Below are 10,551 nucleotides of genomic sequence, written 5' to 3' on the forward strand. Positions count from 1 at the left end.
ACGACCAAAAATAAGGAACGTAAATGGCGGCGGCCATAGCCATCGCCATTTGTGTATGCTTTTTTTTTTTTAACCCAGCCGTGATAGGCTACATAAGTCTTTACGTAGCCTATCACTGCTATGTAAAAAAAAAAGAAAAAAAAGACAAGACTGTAAATGGCAGCGGTGGCCGGTGGGAAGACCAGCCGCCGCTGGAGCCGCCACCAGCCTGAACATCCGCCCAAGGTAAGTCTCATCCCGGGGGGGATCCGTGGGGGGCGTGGGGGTGGCAGGCCATTCCGCCATGGATTTCGGGGGGCCAAATGCACTGGCATTCGGCCTCACCGAGATCCGTGGCGGAATTCTCTGACATCCCTATATGAAGCACATCATAGTGCCTAATGCCCAGAGTATGGAAAAACAAACAGAATGAACTTGAACTCTTAATACAAGAGGGAAATTAGGACTTGATAGGTATAACTGAGACTTGGTGGGATGACTCTCATGACTGGAATACAGCAATTGAAGGATAGAACTTGTTCAAAATAACAGGAGGAACAGAAAGGGAGGTGGAGTTGCACTGTATGTGAAAAATACATATCTCTGCACAGAAATACAGGACGAGGAGCTTAGTAGCCCCATCGAGAGCATCTGGATCAAAAGAAATGGAGCAAAGAATAAAAGGAACCTGATGGTCGGAGTCTACTACCGGCCACCCAATCAAGGAGAAGATGAGGATTAAACTTTTGAAAAGCAAATAGCCAATGTTTTAAGGAAGCATGATGTAGTAGTAATGGGGGACTTCCCCGATATTTGTTGGGAGACACATTCTGCAAATCATGGCCCCTCCAGGAAATTCCTGACTTGTGTGGTGGATAACTTCCTCCTACAAAAAGTAGGGGAAGGAACTAGAGGATCGGCTATCCTTGACTTGATCCTAACCAACAGAGATGACTTAGTGGATAAAGTAGCAGTTACAGGAACTCTGGGGGAAAGCGACCATGTTGTACTTGAGTTCTTGGTTCTAAGGGAAGCAAAAGCTGAGTGTAGTCAAACGCATACCTTGGATTTTAGGAAAGCTGATTTTAATAAACTCAGAACAATGATCATTAAGGTCCCATGGCAAGCGACATTAATGAGAAAAGGAGTCTAAGATGGGTGGGAGCTTTTAAAAAAGGAAATTCTCAAGGCACAATTACAAACAATTCCAATAAGAAGAAAAGGTGGAAGACAACAAAAGAAGCCAATGTGGCTTCACAAAAAGCTTAGAGATGACCTGAAAACAAAAAAGGACACAAATAGGAAGTGGAAAGAAGGCCAAGTAACAAAGGATGAGTACAGGCAGGTAGGTAGCACAGAATTGCAGGGATGGCATCAGGAAGGCTAAAGTAGGGATGTACGAAAGGGACTTACCTTTTCCCGCAGCTTTTCTCGTGGTGGGGGGGAGGCGCTTCTCCCCCCAAAGTTCATGTGAGCGGGAGGTGTCTTCCCGCCTCGCCCAGCTGAAATTCAGGCCGGGGGGGAGGCTTCCCACCTCGCCCCCGGCCGAAATTCAGGCCGGGGAGAAGCGCCCCGTCTCCCTGGCCGCGAACTTCAACAGAAAAGTAAAAAACAAAACAAAAATGCCCCGTGATAGGCTACGTGACGATTAACGTAGCCTATCACGGCTAGATCTGCAAAGTCAGCCGTGATAGGCTACGTTAATCGTCACGTAGCCTATCACGGGTGACTTAAAAAAAAAAAAAAGCGCATACGCAAATGGCGGCCCCCATAGGGAGCCGCCATTCGCGTTCCTTATTTGGTCGCTGTAGTCTACGTAAAGATTTAAATCCGTTTTTTTAAAGATTTACGTAGACTACGGCGAAAATAAGGGCAATGCAAATAGCATTGCCCTTATTTTCGCCATAGTCTACATAATCTTTACGTAGACTACAGCGACCAAATAAGGAACGTGAATGGCAGCTCCCTATGGGGGCCGCCATTAGCCATACATGCTTTTTTTTTTTTTCAAAGTCACCCGTGATAGGCTACGTGATGATTTATGTAGCCTATCACGGCTGACTTTGCAAATCTAGCCATGATAGGCTATGTTAATCGTCACGTAGCCTATCACGGGGGCGTTTTTTTTTTTCTTTTCTTGGAATGGTGGTGGCGGCAGCCGGTCGAAAGACCGGCTGCCGCCCCCGCCCCTGTTGAAACCCTGCCGAACCACTGCTGCGACCCACCATCGGGAGCAACATTCAGGAAAGGTAAGTCCCATCCCGGGGGCGGGGGGCAGAGAATTTCTCCCCTAAACTACTTCAGGTGTCCGAATACATTGGCACTCGGCCCCCCGAAGTTTCGGCGAGAAATTCTCTGACACCCCTAGGCTAAAGGTGAGAACGAGCTGAGGTTAGCGAGAGATGCTAAAAGCAACAAAAAGGCTTTCTTCAGCTACATGCACAGTAAAAGGCAGAGGAAAGAAATGGTTGTTCATCTATTAAATAAGGATGGCAAAATGATAACAGATGACAAAGAAAAGAGGTACTCAGTTCCTACTGTGGCTCAGTCTTCTCCCAAAGGAGGGTCTATGACCCCCCCTGGCAAAGGCGAAGTACAGGCTGAAAGGGCAGGTTTGCAGCTTGAGATCGATAGGCATATGGTCAAGGAACACTAAGTACTTTGAATGAGTTCAAATCTCCAGGGCCAGATGAGCTGCTTCCTAGAGTAATAAAGGAACTGGCAGAAGAACTCTCAGAACCGCTGTCTATTCTCTTTGAGAAATCATGGAGGACGGGTGAAGTGCCAAATGACTGGAGAAGAGCTAATGTTGTCCCTATCTTCAAAAAGGGTAAAAAGGAGGAACCTGGGAACTACAGACCAGTCAGTCTGACATCAGTCCCTGGGAACATTCTGGAGCAGATGATAAAGCAATACATCTGTAAGCACCTTGAAAACAATGCAGTGATTACTCAAAGCCAGCATGGATTTGTCAAGAACAAATCCTGCCAGACAAATCTCATCTAATTTGCTGTAGACATAATATACCTTGACTTCAGCAAAGCTTTCGACAAAGTGCCCCATGATATCCTGATGAGCAAACTAGCTCAAAGTGGGCTAGATGAAACAACGATCCGGTGGATCCACAGTTGGCTACAGAATCGGACTCAAAGAGTGCTTATCAATGGGACCTTCTCAAACTGGTGAGAGGTAATGAGTGGGGTACCGCAGGGCTCAGTCCTGGGCCCAGTGCTCTTCAACATTTTTATTAATGACTTGGAGGAGAAGGTGCAGGGAATGCTGATCAAATTTGCAGATGACACAAAATTGGGCAGGATAGCTAATACTCTGGAAGACAGAAACAAAATTCAAAGTGATCTTGATAGACTGGAGTGCTGGGCAGAAAACAATAGAATGACATTTAATAGGGATAAATGCCACGTTCTGCACCTAGGAAAAAGAAACCAAATGCACAGTTACAAGACGGGGGATACATGGCTCAACAACACTACAAGAGAGAAGGATCTTGGAATTGTTGTAGATCACAAGCTGAATATGAGCCAACCATGTGATGTGGCTGAAAAAAGGCAAATGCTACTTTGGGCTGCATTAATAGAAGCATAGCTTCCAAATCCCAGGAAGTACTAGTTCCCCTCTACTCAGCACTGGTTAGGCCTCATCTGGAGTACTGTGTCCAGTTCTGGGCACCACACTTGAAGAAGGATGCAGACAAACTGGGGAGGGTTCAGAGGAGGGCAACAAAGATGATCAGGGGACTGGAAACAAAGCCCTGTGAAGAGAGACTGAAAGAACTGGGCATGCTTATCCTTGAGAAGAGAAGACTGAGGGGAGATTTGATAGCGCTGTTCAAGTACTTGAAAGGTTGTCCCAGAGAGGAAGGCCAGGATCTCTTCTCGATCATCCCAGAGTGCCAGACACGGAATAATGGGCTCAAGTTACAGGAAGCCAGATTCCGGCTGAACATCAGGAAAAACTTCCTGACTGTTAAAGCAATACGACAATGGAACCAATTACCTGGGGAGGTAGTGGGCTCTCCCACACTGGAGGTGTTCAAGACAAGGCTGGACAGCCATCTGTCAGGGATGCTCTGACTTGGATTCCTGCACTGAGCAGACGGTTGGACTCGATGGCCTTGTAGGCCCCTTCCAACCCTACTATTCTATGATTCTATGATTCCCACCAAAGATGGAAGTATGAACCAATCTGACCACACCCCTTCCAACAATATTGACTATAATTTGGATGTTTAGGTGAAGCCATGCAGGAATAATTTACCACCTACTGAGAACTTTGTATTGTGTTTCCTTTATATTAGTGTTCAGTCGGGATATTTCTCTCACACAGACAGAAACTTTCATTAAGGGCCATGAATTTTGAGCTTTGCTCACGTGCCTACTGTGAACACTAACACATGAATACTGACACGCTACACAGCTCCACCTCCCTTAATAAGAAAGTTTCTGGCAATATTTTGCAAGGTACGTTTGGCAAGGCAGCATGAATGCAGTGTTGGTCTGTCAGTATCTTTTGTATCTTGCTCAGTTCTCCGGTTGTCTCTTCTATTACATTCATGTTTAAAATATTTGACTACTATTTGATTGTATTTGATTAATATTTGTTTGACTGGTGAAATGGCCAAATGCCAAACCTAGCTGAAAATGGCAGGTATGTTGGAGACCATGATTGTGGCAGAATTAAGAAGAAAAGCAAGTGGCGAAGAGGTGAGGAAGCTCTTATGGGGTGAGGGGTAAAGGCAGAAACAACTCAGTGGCCAGGTGTCTTACTTTGCAGAGGACAATCCTCTATTTTGGAGAGTTGGCAGAGGACAGTCCTCTGTTTGAAGAGGTGTCTGGTATAAAGTCAATGAATCCTAAGAAGGAGGGCAGAGCAGGAACCTTGAAGCTGCCCATCAATAGTTAGCTAGTGAACAGCAGATTGAGCAGGCACCCAGGTTACCTAGTCGGTCTTCTCCACTATGGTGAGATGACATTTTATTTAAATGACAGTTATTATTGCTAAATTTGCATCCATCCATACATAGAAATTTGCTTATGCTAATTGGTGTCCTCTATTGTCCTCTTTTTTGGTGATGCATTCCTTCCTCTTTTTCTTTTGCAGATGCATAAGTGGCTGCCTTGTTCCTTAGGAAGTGGTTTTTAACCATTTTAAACCCAGGCCCACTTTAATTACCGATAACTCTAGTTTTAATTTAATTACCATACTTCTTGCTTCCAAACTTTTTGTTCTTTCTCCTTTTCCCAATAGATGGTCCAGAGCAATCCATCTTTGGTAAGGTCATAGCCTGCTTGGGGACTGTAGCCCCACCAACAGAAGACCGATGCCCTAAAGTTATTCCCAACAAGTGACTGCCATCACTTTGGTCATACGGTTTTTATTAGTGCATATAGGATCTCAAGTCTGATGCTGTCAGAGAAACAGAGGGTGGGGGGACACATATTTTACCAGTGACAAGCAGGAGCGACAGTATTACTGAAATTGCAGTGATGAATACTACATTGAAAATTGATAATCATTAATAATTGACTCTTAACACGTGAACTTCTACTCATACAGTAGGAGCACCTTAGAGAATATTCCTCATCTCTTCATGCATTCTTATATCTTCCACCAAAGCCTCATCTACTTCATTTTTTAAGTTGCTCTACACTACATTAACCGTATTCCCTTGCTTCCTCTTCATAGTTGTAGGAGATAATTTCCTGTTCTTCATAACCTTCTAAGCTGTCCTACTCTCTACTTACACGTTTGTGTCAGCAATTATACTCTCATATGCCCTCATTAATGCACTGAACCTTGTCTTCATTTCTTTATCCCTTGCTTCATTCTGCAGTCTGGTTCTGTTATAAGTATATTTCTATTGTTCATTAGCATATATGATCCTCTCACTCCCTCAAAGATGGTACAGGGGTGTGTGTGTGTGTGTGTGTGTGTGTATGTGAATTCATTCCCTGGCTCTCTTGAAAAAAGGAAATCAGAACCCACTTGAACTTTTCTGCTTGAAGTCTTTGTCTTTGAAACAACAGTGCTGTTAAACTTGGGGGCTTGCTTCATAATAGTTCTAGAAACTAGAAAGAAAGAAAAAACCACCTCCTTTAAAAATTCTAAACACATGTATTTACTTTTATCTCTCAAATGGCTATCATAGCATTGCTTTGTCACTACTGAAATGCAACATGAATAATGCATCTCTCAAACCACAGAAACCTTCCATTGTGGAAATAAATTATTCCAAATAAGACACCTGTTAGCCAAGTATATGTTGGTAGGCTTGAAAAGAAAAATAACTAAAGGAAATTAAATGACCTGTCTACAGGAGGGTAGGCAAGATAGTTCAAACTGGCTCTCCTATTTTAAAATTTATGAACCAGTGAAGTTGTGGCTCTCACCCTCATACATGAGCTTCTGCTCATAGCTGATAGAGTCCAGGAATTTTACTTGCAGAAACACGCGCGCGTGTGCGCGCGCGCGCGCACACACACACACACAGTATTATGAATCACCAACAAAGAGGAAATGCATCAACAAAAAAGAGGATAGCCATTTGCATAAAACTGGCACATACTAATTCATATGTATAGATGCAAATTTAGAAATAATCATTATAATTTAAAGAGAAATACAGTACATCTCACATAGTTTGGAACAGAGCTGTGTGCAAATGTCCTCTCAAAATTATCCAGCCTATGGACAGAGAAATAGGGAGGACAATTTCACCAAATTTCTCCAAGCAGAGGAGAAATTCTCCAATAGTAGGGATGTACGAAAATCACTTACCTTTCAGGGATTATGCTGATGGTGGGGGGGGGAGGCGCTCCGTCCCTCCCCCCGGAATCATGGATGGGGGGGAGGCGCTTCGTTCCTCCTTCCCCCCGGAATCCTGGCCGGCCGGCTGTGCTCCGCAGTGATTCTGCGGAGCTGCCGGCCAGCTCCGCCAGCAGCCGGACATCCAGCCGCTGACTAGCAGGGACGCAAATGGCGGCGGCTGTAGCCGCCACTGTTTGTGTCCCTGCAGCCAGCCATGATAGGCTACGTAAATGTTTACGTAGCCTATCATGGCTGATTTAAAAACAAAACAAAACGCGCGTATGCAAATGGCGGCGGCCATGGCCGCCGCCATTTGCGTTCCTTATTTTGGCACGTCTTAGTCTACATAAACATTTACGTAGACTAAGACGGTGAAAATAAGGGGAACGCAAATAGCGTAGTGTCTACGCTATTTGCGTTCCCCTTATTTTTGCCGTCTTAGTCTACGTAAATGTTTACGTAGACTAAGATGTGCCAAAATAAGGAACGCAAATGGCGGCGGCCATGGCTGCCGCCATTTGTGTACGTGCGTTGTTGTTGTTGTTTTTTAAGTGAGCCGTAGTAGGCTACGTAAACATTTACGTAGCCTATCACGGTGTTTTTTAAAAATCTAGCCGTGATAGGCTATGTAAATCTTTACGTAGCCTATCACTTTTTGTTTTTTGTTTTTAACCTGGAAATGGCGGTGGCGGCAGCTGGTCGGAAGACCGGCCGCCACAGCAGCTGCCACCGCACCGCCGCCAGAGCCGCCGCCCGAGCTGCCTCCACCAGGAAGATCCGCCCAAGGTAAGTCCCGTCCTGGGGGGGCGGGGGGGCGGGCCCTTCCGCCACCGATTTCGGGGGGCTGAATGCGCTGGCATTTGGCCTCCCCGAGATCCGTGGCCGAACGTTCGTACATCCCTATCCAATAGTTTCTCACAGACAGGGCTCACTATTTGCAGGAGTTGTAGCACAGGTTCTCTTTTTTCCCCAAGGGTTTTGGTTTATTGCACTACTCCTGCAAGTGGCAACAGCATAAACTATGTTAAGGCTTCCACTTTTCTGAGGCAGAATTTTGAATTTCTTTTGGTTTTTGAGCTGATCTAATCACTGTGAGGTGGCCGAGGGTTCTGTGTGTTTTTTCTCTCTCTACTATCATCTTTCCATTGCTCTGCAGCCTCCCAGGGCAACTGCCATTCCTGAACTGAAAAAGCCCCATGGGAGGAATTACCTCATGATATCTTCCTCATCATGGCTTTAATTGAAATACAGGAAGCTCAGGAGGCTACAGGCTGCCACAGAGATTATTGTGCAATGATTCTCTGTACACTCCATGGCCACCTCATAAGTAAAGTAAGCACAAGAACCCCAAACCCAACCCATGAGAATTTCTCAGAAATTTCTTCTCATTTGAATTTCTTTTCGAAAGTAATTTCTATCAAATTGAATGAGAACGGTAAAAAAATGTGGGAGAAATTTTCAGCACAGCACTAGTATGAACGACTGTGGCCAGGTCACCAGGGGATCTGCCTGTTCAGTGTCTTGTTCAGGTTGATGGACAACTGTTCTTATGGTTCTTTATCTTTAAACCAGAATTGGACAGGACAGCCCGTTAAATAGAGGACCGTACTCTGTAAAAGGGGACACCTGGCCACACTACAACACGGTACTACCTTTCTGGGATGACTTTTTGCCATTCAATCATATGATTTCCCCACTTGCATTCTGAAATGATATACACCCAGAACCAGCTGGAAGTTTGTCTCCTCACCACTCAGATCTCTTTCAAAGACATCAAACGCCACTTAAAAGCAACAACGACCCTGACATAGGTTAGCTTCTATCACTGAGGAAACTCTCCCTGTTGGAAAACTATAGAAACATGTTTCAACCCAAGACTCTTTATCCCAGCCGGATCAGTCTGTTTAAGATCAGCCGTTGCACTTCTCTTGCATAAGCTGTTCCCTTCAGAGACACAGTTGGTGCCAACATGGAAGTAAGCTTTCTCGGCGCAGCACCCCCCATATGTGGAGCTCCCTACCCAGGCGGGGGGGTTAGGTTGCCTTCCTTTATATCTGTGTTCCGCCAGCAAGTGAAGATATTTCTTTATAAACAAGCATTTGACTCTACTGTTCTTGTTTTTGCTTTTGCTGCCACTTTAGTTTGTTTTAAATATGTTTTAATTATTGTTTTTGTGCTTTTTATACCTTGAAAGCTGCTTTGAGCAACTCCTTTTCTGGAGGGGAAAAGTGGGGTATGCATTAAAAAAAAAAAAAATCCCCCACAGAAGCCTGAGCAATTGAAGAGACAAAGAAGGTCCTCCTTCCATTCTTCTTAATACCCCCTGGTTAAGAACACATTCAAAATACACATGTGGGGATCCATATTTTCTATTTAACAAAAACAAAAATGCCAGTAACATTGTTATAACAAGCCTCATCAAGACAACATGTTACCTTTATACCCCACCTTTCCTCCAAGGAGCCCAAGGCAGTGTATATGAACCTCCTCCTGTCCATTGTATGCTCGCAACAACCCTGTGAGTTATGTTAAGCTGAGAGTCAGTGACAGGCCCAAAGTCACAGAGTGAATCCTGAATCCTAGTCCAACATTCTAGCCACTACACCGCACAGGCTCTCCAGTATAGCCTTTTAACACTATAGTTTGATTTTTTAATGCCCTTTCTGAAAATTTGGGCAATTCTGACAAAATTAAACATATTTTGTTCCCTTTTACTTCAGTGGAAGAGAACTTACTTCCATCCAGCAAGGGAAGAAAGATTACTAGTACTGAATTACAATACCGGGTGACAGCTGATTACTTCAGAAAGGCATATGATTACAGACATTTTGAAACTAACATTTCTTGAATCTATTTAATGTACCACAGTGTTTTCATGGTATCAAATTGCTTGTACAGTGAATTAAACAAGGGGTTTGCAAATTTTAGTTCTCCAAGATTTTAGATTTGCACTCTGTTTTCTTTGTACTTTTGCTACTATCTCTTTTACTCCAAAATATTCTTCAATGTATAAATCAGGTCTATGTCTAACAGTCTGATGCTATACTTTCCGGTGGCACTCTACAGCAAAAGGCAGACTCTAAGGCTGAACTAAACAGTTTCTTCACCCTTTCCACCCTCTCCTTGCCCAAGCAAGGCTGTTGTTTTTTGTAGCAGTCACATAACTTCAATAATATCTTCAGCATTATTCAGGCATTCCCATTGTGTGTTTAGCCACATGCATCATCGCACTTGTCGCCCTCTACACATGGAAGGTAACTTTGTGAAGAGGAGAGCTTCCTGTATCTGTGGAGACTCTGTCTCCACATGATCTGGAACACTGTGTTTTCCAGCCTATAGCCTACAGAACTCGAATCTGTCACAGTCACCTATCTTGTACCATATCGCAGCAAAGGTAAGAGACATCTAGTTTTTATGCATCATCTTTCCTCCAAGGAGTTCAATGTATCATACATTGTTCTCTCTCATTATATCTTGACAACAACCCTGTGAAGTAGGTCAGACTGAGAAATAATAGATGAGTGGGTTTTTGAACCTGCAAGAAGAAAAAGATTAAAACTAATCTTCCACAATGCAAATTAATCCCACCACCACCCAAAACCTAAATGTTTTGCTAGAGAATTCTTTTGCACATGCAAAGCACTTTTATGTATCATTTTATACAACTGAGTGACTTCTCACCATTTTAACCATCAATCAAATATGTGACATGACAAATCAGACTAACTGCCAGTTGTGTGTGAGGAC

The 10,551-nt window shown here is 44.0% G+C and overlaps 1 protein-coding gene across 1 annotated transcript in view; it reads left to right on the forward strand.

The window, feature by feature from the left end:
* The window catches only part of DHPS (deoxyhypusine synthase), a 34,720-nt gene extending 24,997 nt beyond the window's left edge, over positions 1-9,723 (forward strand). Inside the window, exon 11 of the mRNA XM_084844730.1 lies at positions 9,525-9,723. The gene's annotated coding sequence lies outside the window, so the exon portion shown is untranslated. The remainder of the gene's footprint in view (positions 1-9,524) is intronic.
* Positions 9,724-10,551: the final 828 nt, after the last annotated feature.

Source organism: Heloderma suspectum, chromosome 3, assembly GCF_057233095.1.
Source record: "Heloderma suspectum isolate Gila_16-S chromosome 3, 16-S_ref, whole genome shotgun sequence".
In the NCBI taxonomy this organism is placed as follows: domain Eukaryota; kingdom Metazoa; phylum Chordata; class Lepidosauria; order Squamata; family Helodermatidae; genus Heloderma; species Heloderma suspectum.